We start from the raw sequence: 16,074 nt of genomic DNA, 5'->3' as shown, positions 1-16,074 counted from the left end.
TTGCGGTAGCTTTTAGAATTAGGAACAAACGTGTACCACTGAACACCTTCTTGTAAACATAGTATCGTTTTAACAGATTTTTAATTTTACGTGCCAAATACGATGTACAACAGCCTAATCCTGACCTGCACTGATTTTGTACATAAATGAATTGTTGATTTTAATGTATATTTGAATGTATATGTATTGTATGTGCCTTTTATGATTTTTTTTAAATCGGATAAAGTGTACTTTGACTGAATGACAAAGCCATTACTCACAGCCAAAGAGGAAGATGATGCCTCATCTCTTTTGTTTGGGCATGAGAGTTCGAGCACTAGTCAGCGGGCTGATGCTTGCAGTAGTGGGACTGGGCAAGAAGACGCCGAAGGTCAAGAGCTGACAGAACAGCATATAATCCTGGCACAGCTGCAGGGAACACCCCAAAGTATTTTCTTAAAATCGTCATCTTCATTTGATACCATCTAAAAGCACTCTTGTCTTGGCACCTGATGGACTGCTTGGATTGATAGCTTTGATGATTTCATTGATGCACTAGAAATAACGGTGACAAAAAGATCATCAAATATCTTGAGAACTTATTAGGAGAAGGAGTAAAGGAAGTAATACAGGAGATACCACAGGTGGACAGAATATCTTACCTGGATGTCAAGGTGACATTGAATGTCAAGTTCAATCTAATGCCTAACCTTGACCATGAAAGGAACATCTGCAGTCAGGCGAGTCAAAGAGTTGATGTAACATTAGCTACATTTGTTGAAAAACTTGAAATGCACATCGAGCACTGTAAGTTAAAAAATGTCAATGCTGAAGAATGCATTCATCTACAAGTCATATATGGTTGCCTGTGCAATACTTTCAGATGCTAAATGCTGAGAGAAAAGCTCAGTCTGGAGCATGCACTCATGGCAGCCAGAGCTGAAGAATGTGCCGACAAACAAGCCAGTGACAGGGACCCCCGAGGAGTCCAGAGTGAATCTGCATTGAGTATGAAAAGCCAGAAAAACACAGAGAAGTGATTCTCTGAAGAAGAAGTTGTGTTTTCAAAATGGATTTTCCTATCCACACAAAGGCAAATGTCTTGCCATTTGACAGATAGGTTAAGGCTGTGGTAGAGAGACCCATTTGGTAACAGTTGGCAAAGTGAGATAAAACATGGAGACAAAATGGCTGCCAGTGCATCACGTCATCAAGACAAGATGGCTGCCAGAAAGCTGCAGAAGCATTCTAGCCAAGCCCACAAAAGTAAACAGCAACATCAGATGAGGCAAGTAGAAACTGAAAGAGGCCAATTCTCATCTAGTTCCCTATCGAAAGGTTCTTTGACATCACTGTTGAGCAACAGTGTAGACGATGGGTGTGTAATGTTGACGCCGACAACTGAAAGATGTGCACATGTAGGTCTGATTTTTGTTAAGAAAGAATACGAGTGGGAAAAGGATCAACAACTGAAATCACAACATTCCTGGTTGCTATATAATATTTACTATAGACAGTGGTGCGTTGCTAAATATCATGCCAGCTGAAAAGTACAAGGAGCTGTGTCCTGAGCCCTGTCTAAAACCAATGAAACTCAAAGTCTACACGTGGGCAGTCTTGACACCATTGTAAAGTCAAGGTTCATTTATGGTGAATATGAAACATCAAAAGACAAATGTACAATCCACAACTTATGTCCTTTATGGCACTTCGTCGAGGGCATGTTTGCTCAGTTTTTGACATAGGACAAATTTATGTTGGCACAGGTAGGTACATGTAGACAGGATAAGGGGATTACACTCCTAAAATAACCCCTGCTCACCCCCTTGGTAGCTTGGCACGAGCAGCAAGGCCTTATCTCAGAGGCATTGTAAGTTAAGCATTTGTGACCATACACAGTAACCCAGTGACAACACTACGAATGGACACCACACAAGGTCGTATATCAAAAATAAGTATATTTTATATAGAGTTAACACAAGACCAATAAACAACAATAATAATCCACAGTACTATTAGATTTCAAGAGTTCTGGTTAAAAAGGCTTAGCTCAAGGTTCTGTGTGAGTCGGTAGCCAGGTCCGGCTACACGTTGTTGAAATAACACAGAGTCTAACAGATCCAGCGGACAGCGTCAGTATGGGTCCATCCAAATGTCGACAGACTCAGTCACAGTACCTTTTACTTGAGGCGGCCGGCATGCAAAAGAAAGCATTGCAGGACGCGTTGTCCCTCAATACGGTGCAGGCAGCGGCCCGTTGACAGAGTCGGTGGATCCAAGGCGTGAGTTGCAGGGCGAGACGGTGCTTCGATGTGGTGCTTACAGCTTGCAGTGCGGCGACAGAGGCGGAGTACGGGAGCTGGCATTGATCAGTCCGGACAGCGGTGCCAGTCCTGCGGTGCATCGCAAAGCGTACGTTCACAGGACTCTGAGTCAGCAGCAGTGACCGCGTCGGTCAGACCAGTATGAGTCAGTGTAGTGAGGCGTTGCACGTTGCGGTGTACACCAGTCACGGTGCAGGCATCGGCTCGGTGACGCCGTCAGGATGGAGTCGGTGAGCTCAGAGCTTGCGTTGTTCAAGGCAGACGTTGCTTGATGCGGTGCCTACAGGACACCGGGCTGGTCCTGAGAGTCGGTCACAGCTCCCTGCCTCTGTAGCCTCTGAAACAGCGTTTCCAGCAGCAATTCACAGAGACTGGTGAAGTCTACTGGTCCTGGGACTTTGGTCAGGGGGCAAGCTCTCTTCCAAGCCCTTGGAGATCTTTGCACAAGTTGAAAGTAAAGTACACAAAGTTCTTTCTCCTCTCTTTGGCAGTCAGGCAACCACTGCAGAGCAATCCCCAAGCAGCACTTCAGCTTGGGAATAGTCTCTCCTCAGTTTCTTAAGGTTCCTCTCCTCTGCAGAGGTCTCGTCTTGTAAGTCCAGAAGTGATCTAATTTCTTGGGATCAGGGTCCCAATATTTATACCCCCAAATCCTTTGTTCTCTGAGGGGAGAGGGGCCTGTGGCCAGTCCAAACCAATTCTGAAGCACTCTGTTTACAAGACTTCTCCTTTCCTTTCACAGCGCAGGGCAGGCACATCAGACACCCCACAGGAGGTGGAACCAGCATTGTGGAAGGCAAGTACAGCCCTGGAGCCCTTTGTTGACAATCTTCCTACTCTTCTTTCAGTGTGCAGGGCAGAGACGTCCGACACACCACAGGGGGTGGAGCCAGCACTGTGGGGGGCGGGCACAGTCCTATTCAGGTCCCAGGTGCAACTCCTTTCTCCCATCTAGATGCAGATCTCTCTATTCACCACCGGGCTGCCCCAGACTGTCTGTTGGAATCCCCCATCCCTGTCACTCACAAACCCAGGCGAAGGAATACACAACCTCGCAGAGGCAGGCTTAAATGGTTTAGCAAGCAAATATCTACTTTCTAAAAGTGGTATTTGCAAAAACAGAATATTAAAATAAACTTCACTAAAAGATGTATTTTATTATTCTGAGTCCAGGCATACTAAACACAAATTTCTACCACGTTCTCTGAGTTTGTTTAGGAATATAAACATGTAATAATCTAATAGCCCATTCTGGCCTATGGAGAACAGAGCGCCTTGCAATAGTGAAAAACGAAAATAGCTGTAATTCACTATTAGGACATGCCACCCACATCAGGGCTTGACCTACCTTATACTTACAATGCACCCTGCCTGTGGGCCTACCATAGGGGTGACTAATATGAAGAAAAGGGTAGGTTTAGGGACTGGCAAGTGGGTGCACTTGCCCAGTCAGCATGACAGTCCAGACTGCACGCAGGCTCTGCAATGGCAGACCTTAGACACATTTTACAAGGCCACTTCTGTGGGTGGCACGCCCAGTGCTGCAAGCCCACTAGCAGCATTTGGATTTACACGCCCTGGGCACACTCAGTGCACTGTACTAGGGTCTGACAAGCAAACCAAATAGTCAATAATGGAAATCTAATTAATACATTAATTTACAATAGGGAGAGCATATGCACTATTGCACTAATCAGCAGTGGTAAAGTGCCCAGACTCATAAAATAGCCAACAACAGGTCAGAAAAAATATAGGAGGGAGGCAAAAAGTTCAGGGATGACCCTGCAAAAAGGGCCAAGTCCAACATTTGTGAATTACATCAATGCTCATCACGACATAGTGAATCTGTTTCCATAATTTTTTCATGGTTTAAGAAAGCTTATGACAATGAAAGTGCAGCTCAACATTAATGAGGACATTTGTCCTGTTGTTCAACGGCTTCTTTGAATTGCATTTGACCTACAAGAGGCTGTTGACAGCCACGGTCCATGCAGGTAAGAGCGGTCGGGCAGTGTGGCCGTGGGGCCCGGTTGAGGGGGATTTCGATATGTTACCACAAGGGAAAATTAATTATTTATTTAATTTTCCCTTGCGGTCGTAACTTGAATTCCCCCCCACCGCCTCACCTCTCTTACCTGCATGGGCCACAGCTTACTGTTCAAAAAGAAATTGAGACTTTGTTAAAACATGATATTGTTGAGCGTTCTACTGGTTCAACACCATGGGTGTTGCCGATAGTGATGGCACTCAAAAAGGACAGTGCAGGGGTCTGTGCAAATCTGTGTTGACATGCATCAATGAAACAAGGCTATTGAAAGAGAACAACACCCAGGTCCGCTCATTGCCAACGTGATTGCCCAGTTGAATGGTGCCAAAGTCTGCCACATCTTGATCTGAACAAAGGATATCATCAGCTTGAAGTGAAAGAAAATTGCAGGTACATAACTGCCTTTTCAACTCAACTTGGTTTGTTCAGATTCAAAAGTTTGATTTTAGGAGTGCCCACAGCAGCCAAGCGTTTTCACAATGTCATTTATCGCATTATACAGCCTATCATGCATGTGTACAATTATAGTGATGATATGCTAGTATATGGGGTCACACAAATGGAACTTGACACAGCCCTTACATGTGTGCTACCCACCTGTTGATGCAGGTCTTATGTTGAATGCTGAAAATGCAAATTTCACAAAACAAAACTAAAATTCTTTGGGCACATTTTCTCGTAAGATGAAATGACTCCAGATCTAGCCAAGGTCTAGTCTTTGTCATCTACCACCCCTCCACAAGATGTAGCCATGCTGCATTTATTTTTACTGCAGCCAGCTACAGTTCCAGGTAAATCAGTGACTTTGCCATTGTGATCTCCCTTTTGAGATACTTAATGAAACAGAATGTTTCATTTCAGTGGTCACACAAGTGTGATCAACGTTTCAAGATGATTAAGCATGCACTTGAAATTACTACTGAGATGTCTTACTTTGATCCATAATTGCATACAGAGATTGTTGTGGATCCCAGTTTAGTGGTCTTGGGCATGATCCCTGCCCAACATAGTGGCCATGTGAATGCACTAAGGCATATTCTTGCTTATGCTAGCAGTAGCATGGCACAGAACAAAAAAGCTTACTTGTAACATGGGAAGCAAAGCCTAGCTATTGAGTGTGCTTGCAAACACTTTCATGTGTTTTTGCATGGGAAGCACTTTATGCTTTTTACTGATCACCAAGCATTGCTTACTATCTTTGGCAATCCAAAGGCCAATATGCCCCCTCACATTGAGAGGTGGGTGCTTAGAATTCAAGAGTGCAATTACAACATTAAACACCAGCCGAGAAAAGATCAAAAGCTTGCCGACTAATTCTCTCAAGCGACCCTGCAGTGCCAGGGCACCCCTTCCAAATTGGCCGAGGCCTATGTTAACTTGATTGTGAAATCCAGCATCTTCTGTGACCATTGAGCAAATAAATGATGCTACCAATGCAGACAGGAACATGCTCATCCTCAAAGCTATCATTATGCATCAATCCTGAAGAAAACATGCTCAACCTCTTGATAACAACAGTGAAAATCAGAAATTTGAGAATGTGTTTGATGAACTGTGCATTACACAAGAGGGGCTTATCTTGCGATTACCCAGAATTGTTAGTCCTGAAAGCCTATGACTGCAAGTCATTGAAGTGGCACATGAGGGACACTGTGGAATTGTCATCACAAAGCGAGCCCACCAAAACCATGTTTGGTTCCCTCATCTTGATGAGATGAGACGAGATGAGAGAGCTCCAGGATTATAATTTGAACAACTGTTTATCTCCCAAAACAACACAGCATCATTTGAACATGTTAGATCTTCAAAGACACGACTGGGAGAAGATTGTAAATAACTTCCTTGGGCTCCTTGAAAATAGCAATTACCTCAAGGTAATTGTAAGTGAATACCCTGGTTTTCTCTGGTGGAAGATCTCTTGTCAATCACTCATTTTTTTTTTTTAAACTGTTTATTCGTGACTGTGACAAGCATTACAGGATACATTTAATCATTTCACTTAGTATCAGTCTTTTCTGTTTTCTTTAACTCAACTTTGGCATATCATTCCTCGTATCCATTTGTTCGTCACATCTCATAATTCTTTTGAAGAACATTCCATTATAACATTTATTATGTGCCTTTAGAGTACAATATCGCCCGTTTATAAACTGTCCCCCCCCAACTCTTCCCTCCCCCGTCCCGTCTTCTGGCTATTTCCGTGTACATAGTCTGTAAGTTGGATATATCAGCTTAATGTCTTTGCGAGAGGACGATGCAATCAATATGCGTGGCTACCGGTGTATCTAGGCTAGATAGCTGCGCGTGCTGGCATTCCACATAACAGGTGTGCGATCAGATAGTATCTTCCTGTGGCATTTCTGGGTCTATATCTTCCAACTCTATTAACATACGGTCCCAGTCCTGCGCAATAGGGTATTTATGTTGTCCCTTCTCTTCCTCCCTACGCAGCGCCGCAGTCTCTGCTTTGCCCCATTTCAGTATGTCGGACCGCCATACTTCTACATTTGGGGGTCTGGGCGACTTCCATCTCATGGTGAGAGCTGGTAGTGCCAACAAGAGAGCCAGATCTACAAATTTCAGTTGTGCCTTTACAGGCCTTGGATCTCTTCCTGTTACCTATCAGGCAGGGTAGTGCACCCTCAGGGATCTGCAGATCAGTTACAGTGTATAGTGTGTTTCTGATCGTCACCCAGTAGTTGCGTAGTCTCGGGCATGCCCATAAAATGTGGATAATATTAGCGTCATCCTCATGACACCTAAGCCAGTTGTGGGGGGTGTCAGGAAACATCCTGTGTAACCTTTGGGGGGTGAGATATGCCCTATGCAAAACCATGGCCTGTATAAATTTGAATTTAACGTTCCTGGACACTTTCCTAGGGTGGCCTAGGATGATCTTCCATTCCCCGTCTGTTATGGCCTCCCCTGTGTCTGCAATCCAAGCCTCCCTGAGTGTGGTGAGGGGCAAAGCTGCATGTTCTCTAATGCCCACATAGAGCCAATTTACTAGGTGTCCACCCGTCCCCATATAGTGGAGGAGATGAACCAGTTTGTGTTGGTCTGGCTTGGTGCATTGTGGAGCCCATGTGCGTCTTACATAGTGGGTCACCGAGGCGTGTAGAATGTACAGTCGTTGCGGGGCCCCTGTGGATTGTGCGAAGGTAGCATGATCTAATAGGGTGTCGTCCCCAAACAAGTCTCCCACTCTGTCTACCCCGGCATCCGTCCAGGGTTGTAATCTGCGTCGTGTCAGGTTCCCTTGCGGAGTTGGGAGGCCAAGTAGGGGGATGTTGTCTGCGTAAGGAGTGGTTCCTGCAGTGTACGTTAGTGCTTTCCGCCAACATCTCAGAGCCACGAGTAGTAGGGGGTGGCAGTCCCTGGGAATCTTGGCAGCGGGTAGTAAAAGGGAGTGAAGGTCTCCGCGTGCCAGTTTGTCCGCCGTAAAAGCGATCTCGTGGAGGTTTCTACCCGCCACCCATCTTGTCAGCCACTGGAGCTGGCTAGCATAATAGTATCTTCGTAGGTCTGGTACACCTAGGCCTCCCTGTCTGGTGGTCAACTGTAACTTCTTTAGACTTATCCGCCGTCTCCCCTACCCCCAAATGAGATTGATTAGTAACGAGTTTAGTGTGGTAAATATTTGTTGTGGAAGTAGGACTGGCAAATTCACAAAGTAGTACAGTATTCGGGGAAGGAGGACCATCTTTGAGATCGCCACCCGGCCCATTACAGAGAGGGGCAGGGACATCCAGAAGGTCACGCCACTTCGAAGGCCATTGATTGCTCTCCGCACATTGCCCTCAATCTGGTCTTCCGGACTCCGGTATACGTTAATACCGAGGTATTTAAATGTAGTTGGAGCTACCTGGATCTCGTGTGCGCCAAACTGTATATGGGCAGGCCGCTGTCCGTCACGGAAAAAGAAGCCCAGTGATTTTCCGGGGTTTACAGCCAAGCCAGAGATTCTTTCAAATCGTGTAAAGATGGTCGCTAGGTGTGTATGGTCATCCTGCAGATTTCGGAGGAACACCATTATATCATCGGCGTATATGGAGATCAAATTATGGGTATCCGCTGCCCTAGTCCGGAGTGCAATCGCTAGGGGTTCTAGTGTGAGTACGAACAGTAACGGCGACAGCGGGCACCCCTGTCGGGTGCCCCTGTGGACGTCATAACTGTCCGAAGAGTGCCTGCAGTGCGTGCTCTAGCCGTTGGATTCGTGTATAGTAGACGAATCCATTTTATCAGGGCGTCTGGGAAGCCGAAGCGACTTAAGGCTTCAAACATAAAGTCCCATGTCAGGGAATCAAATGCTTGTCGGAGGTCAAGGGCTATGCAGCCAGCGTGCGGCAGTCCCTGTGGGGTGGTCGTCATGAGGGCGTGTAGTCGCCTCGTATTCTGGGAAGTACTCCTCTCCGGGAGGAAGCCACATTGATCAGTGTGGATCAGGCCAGGGAGATGGGCTTGTATTCGTAAGGCGATAGCCTTGCTAAGGATTTTATACTCCGAGGAGAGCATGGACAGAGGCCTATAGTTGCCCACGTCAAGGGCGGCTCTGCCGGGCTTCGGAATGGAAATGACTAAGGCCTGCATAGTCGAGGCTGGTAGATGGCCGACCTCAAAAGCAGTTTTGTAGATTTTTTCCAAGACAGGTGCCAATGTGTCGGAGTAAGTTTGGTAAAACTCCCCAGGCAGGCCATCCATACCCGGAGTCTTACCCCGGTTCAGTGTGTGAATGGCAATTTTAATTTCCTGTTGCGTTATGGGTTTGGCTAGGGCCGTCTGGATCTCCTGGTCAGGGTTGGAATCGCCAATTCATCTAGGAAGTCTACCATGGCATCCCTAGTATCTGTAGGGGAGGAGCATAGAGTCCCTCTAGGTGGGTCTTGAACACAGTGTTGATCTCTAGCTGCGTGTTTACCTGCCTGCCCGTTTCATCCCGGACGCTCGTAATTACTGGGGTCTCAGGGGTATCTCGGATCAAACGAGCTAGCAGTGCCCCGGACCTGTCCGCCTCCGCCTGCTGTCAACTCAAGTAGTCCTTATAGTCTATAACCCTTAAGGTTTCTAGAATTTCTGCATGCTCAATGTTACACAGTTGTAGGTCGCCTTTGCGCCCTGGGTCCGTTCCCACCGCAGTCTCAAGCTCCCTCAGACGGCTTTCCACCTCACAGAGTTTTTTATGAATTTCTTGTCTGGCGCCCACCAGCCGACCAATCGCGGCTCCCCTTACCACAGCCTTCATTGCATCCCACACTACAAAGTCCGAGGACGCGGAGTCCCAGTTTTCTCTGAAGTAGCCGGTTATAGTGTCCTCAAGGTGAGCACGAAACGGGCTGTCCTCAAGCAATGAGGGGTTGAGCCTCCAGGTGGGTACCGGTGAGGGTATCCTTCCCCAGTGTAGATCAAGTGTTAGCGGTCTATGGTCCGAAAATGTTTTGTCAAGGTAGGCCGAGGACGTACACTGTGCCGTCAAGGAGTTGGTGCAAATGAATCTGTCTAGGCGAGTGTGCAGGTTATGTAGTGGGGAGTAGTATGAGTATTCTTTGTGTATTGGGTGTAGTGTGTGCCACACGTGCACCATTCCCCATCCCTGAAGCCATGTGCCAAATGAGTCAGACAGTTTATGTACCCCTGTCGCCTGGAGAGGAGGGTGCAATCTATCTAGATCTACATCTAGTATCATGTTCCAGTCCCCCCCCAAAATCATCCAGGGGATGTCTATCCAGTCTGCCAGGGCCCAGCTGACAGTTGTAAGGAATCTGTCCTGGTCGAAGTTCAGGGCATAAATACAACCCAGGACTATCATTATACCGTCTAGTGTGCCCTTTACCAAAAGGTATCGCCCTTGGTCGTCCACTTTCCTTTCCAGCTCTACGAAGGGGGTACCATAGCGCACCCATATCGTGGCCCCCCTGGAGAAGGCAGAGTACGTTGTGGAAAATACGGTTCCCCTCCATTTCTTGCGCAATGTGTGCACCTCGGACTGTGTCAGGTGGGATTCCTGTAGGAATACTATGTGTGCTCTCTGGCGAATCAAGAAGGCGTGTACTCTATGCCGCTTCTGTATCGCCCCTAACTCTATCACATTCCACGTAACCAGCCTATACTTCCCTTTCTCTTCAGCCATATCCAAATACAGATGTCATAGGGGGTAACATTACGCATTGGCCGTGTTAGCCTGAAGACGGTTCCCTCCCTTCCCCAATCCCCAACTCTGGAGGCGCAGCCTCTGAACCCTGCTGTGCCGAACATGAAACTGTAAAACGTAATCAAACAATTTGCGGTGCATACGCTCTTGGGGGGTCGGCTAGGCTTGAGCCATATCCAATGGGCCATACTTATCTGTGCCGTCGACTCAACGGCGCCGCTGGAAGAGTTATCGTTTAACCATCCATTGTAGGTGTACGCTTCTTGGGAGGGGGGACATTACCCCTGCTTATACAGTGTTACAGTCCTGTGATGGATAGGGGTGTGGGACTTATGAGGTCCACACGTCAGGGACAGTACATTGAGGGCAGGACTAGTTTACCTCAGGTTTCACCAATCAGTACATAAACACATTCATGCACCCCGTCTATAGGACCTTCACCCCCTCCACGGCCCGGCCATGCATTCAGTTTACAATAAAGAAAAAGGATACCAGTTTGACCTGACGTTTCAGATCTCATCTATATTAGTAGTTATTCCAGGGCATTGTCCAGAAGTTCATCAGCTGCTCTGGGTGTCACAGTCGGGAACAGCACCATACTGTTTTCCGAGTCTGAATGTACAGTGCTGTCTTCGGTGTCTGTATTTATTTGCCCACGTTCTTCTCTGAAGGAGACCACCATCGCAATAGCATCGTCCTGTCCTTGTTTCTGTTCATGAACAGAAGGCTTATGCCGTTTCGGTTCTGCACTACGTGCACCTGACCTGTTTTCCGCGTGGTCCGCCCCATCCTTGGATCTGCTGGCCGATGAGCCTTGGGTTGGGTCCAGGTCCTTCTCGATGTCCATCACTTCCAGCCACTCTTCCACATCCGTGGGGCTGTTGAAGAAGTGAGTTTTATTGTCGTGGATCACTTTGAGGTGTGCAGAAAACAACAGGGCGTAACGGAGTTTGGCTCTCTAGAGTCTCTTTTTAATCTCGTAGTAGGAGGACCTCTGCTTCTGCACTAGATTGGGGTAATCCGGGTAGAGTGAGATACGTTTGTTTTCGTATTCTATGACAGATTTCATCCGGGCCTGTCTAAGCAACGTGTCCCTGTCTCGATAGTTGAAAATCCTCACAATCAGGGGCCGTGGTGGTCGGCCCGGTCTCGGTTGGCCAGTAGGGATCCTGTGTGCTCTCTCCACACAGAAGTACGGGGACAGTCCTTCTGCAGCTACATTATCTCAGAACCAGTGCTCCATAAATTCCGTCGCGTGGGGCCCCTCACTGCGCTCCGGCAGACCAATGACGCGGATGTTATTGCATCGATTGCGTCCTTCCGCATCCTCCACCCGTTCTATAAGAGTTTGTACCTGATGTTGGATTTGTTGGATGGATTCTGTATGTTCCGCCACGGTCGGGGTGAGGTCCGTCAGCGTCAGTCCTTGGTCTTGGACTTTGTCCTTCAGGTTATCATGGTCGGCTTTAAGCAGTGAGAGATTAGTAGTAAGGGTGCCCATTTGCGCCTCCATCGCAGCCCTAGAATCTCTGATTTCCTTAAGGATCAGATCCAGTTTGTCTCCCTGGTGGTCTTCTGAGAGGGTAGAGGTCAATGTTAGAGGTGTGGAGCCACCCAGGTTCGCATCAGGAGTAGGCCCCGCAGTTGTTCCATCCTTGCCATCTGCCACCTTTGCGCCTTTTCGTACCATGGTGGCTGTTGCAGGGCAGATTCCAATCACCTCCCGTGTCTCGTCTACTCGGGCTTCTGTCGCCGCCCTGTAGACTCTCTAGTCTTCAATAGGCAGGGAGCTTTACGAAGGTCTCGGGTATGGCACTATTGTACGTGAAGGCGCAGGCCGCACTCACGTCTGTCCATCTCAGTGGGGGCGGCAGGGACCAGTGCACAGGTTGGACAAACAGAGGCCGCCGCTACCCAAACCCCGGGGAGGGCAGTTTTACAATCTCCGTCCAAGGTAGCAATGGCGGTCTTCTTCGCGCCTTCAGGCGGCCCCCGGGTCCCGTTCCCGCGCCTTCCCTATATTTGGCGCCGGCCTGCCGCCACCTCAACCCTCCAGCGCAGCGCGGGTCTAGGCCGGCAGAGCTCCTCCGTCCATCACCCCCTCCTTACCCAGGGTAATGGCGGTGGTCCTGCACCGTGTCCTCAGCCTCAGCCTAGGTCGCCGATTCCGGCAGTGTGCCGCCGATCTGGCCCACCAGCAACTGCAGTATCCTCGGAGGGGGGAGGGAGAGAGGAGGGAGAAGGCAAATGGGGCCAGTGCGGCGCCGTCCTCGGTGTCTCTGCGCCTTCTCGACTCGGTGGCAGTCTCTCGAGTCCCCACCCAGAACGTCAGTGCAGCGCAGGTCCGGGGTCCCGCAGACAGAGCACCCTCTCGTGCACCAGCTCAGCTTTCCAGGTGGGCCTCTCTAAGCCCCCGAAATCGTGCAGTAAGGGGGCGCCGGGAGGGGGGGCGGTGATCTTTGTGTTCGCCCCCTCGGCCCTGCTATTAGTCAGGCCGTTCCCCAGACAGTGGCGTCCAGTCAGTTCTCCGGCAGCTCGGCAGGTGGCGTCCCCGCGTCCCGGGCACAGACCGCACTCGAGTCCCCGGCTCGCGGCGTGGGTCCAGGCCTCAAACTCCCTCCGTCGGCAAACAAAGGAGCAAACTTGTATTCACTTTGGGACCAGGATTCAGAGGCCTGATACTAGGATCTCTGAAGCGACCCTTGTTTCGAAAGGGGTCACCTCAAGCTAAGCTTCCTCGCCATTCTGGTCGGTCTGTGACTCTCAGCTGGGCATCAACCACAATTTCTCCTTTCTGATTTGTGACCCCGTCTTTCGCTCAAGACAATGGCAGGGGTACACACTTGATCACAGGGCTTCCGCCTTCACTGAGGTCCTAGTTTCCAGCAATGCCTGCGCTGGTTATCTTCACTTTGGCTTCAAGCTGGACTGGTGCTGACGCTGACTCCCCAGGCTGAATCTGATGTCCGGGCCCCTCTGGCAATGGTTGTACAGCAGCAAATATCTATTAGTGGAGAGAACAAATGGTCTTTAGACAAGGCACAGAAACAGTCTATCAACAGAGTCAGTGTCAAAATAATTCCTAGTCTTGGGACGCCCCATATATTAGCAAGGCACACAAGAACAACTTTCATCTTACGTGGAAGAGGTGTGGCGCCGCGGCTAGGGCGACTGACTCCGGAATCTGGGGATCACGGTTCGATCCCTGGCACCGGCGGCAGAATAGCCCAGCACTATGTGACTCTGGGCAATAGCTTGCTTAATCTTCCCGACGGCCCCCAGCACCTAGAGACCCTTGTGGGTGATTGTGCGCTTTACAAATGTGGATTATTATTATTATTATTATTATGAGACAGTAAAAAATAAAACAACAGCCTGGACCTATTGGCAAGTATAAAAGGAACTCTTTGGTGAACTAACAAGATTAGTACATCACCCAATCCTAAGCAGCCAAGGAAGTGTGTATTCATTTACTAAACTCAGAGGAAAAGAGTAAAACAACACAGACATACTCTAAATCCTTACATTGGTGTATCCCTGTGTGCTAATATGAAAACCCTCAAAAAAAGGAAATGTTCTACACTTTTGCTCATAAACTTTACATTACTTGTACAGGACTGCAGACACTTCTAAAATGATGCTTCTTATTTATTTATTTATTTATTTATTTATTTTAGTGTCTTATAGAGCACGAACTTGACCCGTGAGGGTATCAGAGCGCTTTACAGGGTATACAAGGTCTACAAACCAACATAAAATGCAGAGAAATATTAACACATCTTGCCCTTACTCCTACATTTAAATGATTACAATCATAGTCAGCTTCAGTGCTCAGAAGTGAGATAGGTGTGACAGATTTGTGGGCTATACCTACATTGTACGCTTAGGACCATGCTCTCATGTTATAGAAGATCTAAAACTGCTAATTTGACAGGGTTTCTAATCTATAAAACAATATTTCCTTCAAAATATTTTTTGCTAAGGATCACATGGGCATCTTCCCTATGTTCTACTTTTCATGATCCAAACTATGCAACATCAGCTCTAATAAGGACTGCCAGTTTATTTACACAGACCAGCTAATAAAAAAACTAGCAATGCCCTTGCAAAACTACAATATTGGTGTTATCACCTAAGACTTTTAGAACAAAACTACCCACATCTAATTCCCCTTAAAGACCAAAATAAGGGAACAACAATCTAGACTACCGATCCTGAAATAATTTCATCAAACAGGATGGGCAGTAATAAAACATATTCATTTTATTAATGCTAACAATGTTTAAACAGTATTACTGAATAGCCAATTAAATGTCTCATTGTTATTTCACAGACAGTTTAGACAGGCTAAAATAAAATTGAGTAAAGGAGAGAGCTCCATACATATTACCTAGCCCTAATTTGTAGAGGAGATAGCCTCCTTCCCCCATTTTGACAGTAGTAAATTTGAAACAGATTTCACTTCTGTCAACACTATCAACCCCTGTGTGTAGCAACTGGGCATAAAAAAAGTTATAGAAGGTACATAGCACTTTTGAGAGGGCTAAAAAATATAAATACCCAAACCAAAATGTCAAAGGAAACTTTGCTCTGGGAGCCATACCATGCTTCTAAATATAGAACTGACTTTTAACTCTTCCCAGCTGTCCTATTCTGTGTGCAAAGCATTCCATGCAGCTTTCCCCATTCAAAGTCACCGTTAAAGCAGAAAACTGACCCATTCCCCTGTTTGTCAGTTCAATAACGTCTGCTGGATTTTTATACATATTTTTAATTGTAAGCAGTATGCAATATACTTTTGCAGCAATATAAAGGTCAGCTCTTTGTTTTATACCTAATTGTATGCATTTACTGAAGCCTAATGCACTTTAAAAGCTACTCTAAATGAAAAAAATGCTGTTTAAATAGTGCATTTTACCCAATTTCGACTTTGATATTTGGGGCACTTCAAACTGAATATCCTATAATTTTTTTACATAATGTTCTTTAGATAGCCCAGAAATGAAAAATTAGAAATATAGTATATTTACCGTTTAAAAAAAATGAGTTTATTACGCCTGCGCAAAGTGATATTCCATATGCAAATGTCCTCATTATGCGGTACAACACAACTTAAATAAAATGTTAATGCTAGGAGGCCACAGTATGAGTTTTAAGCTTTACAAATATTTAAAAATGAATTTAAAAGCACCTATTTATTTTAAAAAAATCATAATTAATAAAGAAAATTAATTAAACCTATTATTTGTGATAATTCCACATAGGAAAAGAAAGCTGCCTATCATATTTAGACGCATTCATTCATAAGCCTAACTTGAAACATGAAACATGTTGCACCACTTTTTTTAAAAGGACAATTATTTAACATCAAAACCAAGAATGTGCTTATAAAAACGGCTTTAAGAAAGGGAATCCTCACTTGAAATGTTTTCCTGTTATACAAAATAATGAACCTGATTTTTGTAACTTTTTTAAAACAGCAGTCTAAAATGCAGGGTTTTACCCTGTGTTTAACTGACAAAATCCTGGCTGAGGCAACATTCCTGTCTCTCCATGGCCTACAAAAACAACAG

Source organism: Lissotriton helveticus, chromosome 10 (assembly GCF_964261635.1).
Source record: "Lissotriton helveticus chromosome 10, aLisHel1.1, whole genome shotgun sequence".
Lineage (NCBI taxonomy): Eukaryota > Metazoa > Chordata > Amphibia > Caudata > Salamandridae > Lissotriton > Lissotriton helveticus.
The sequence above is the reverse complement of the archived record's forward strand: the minus strand, read 5'-3'. Positions refer to the sequence as shown.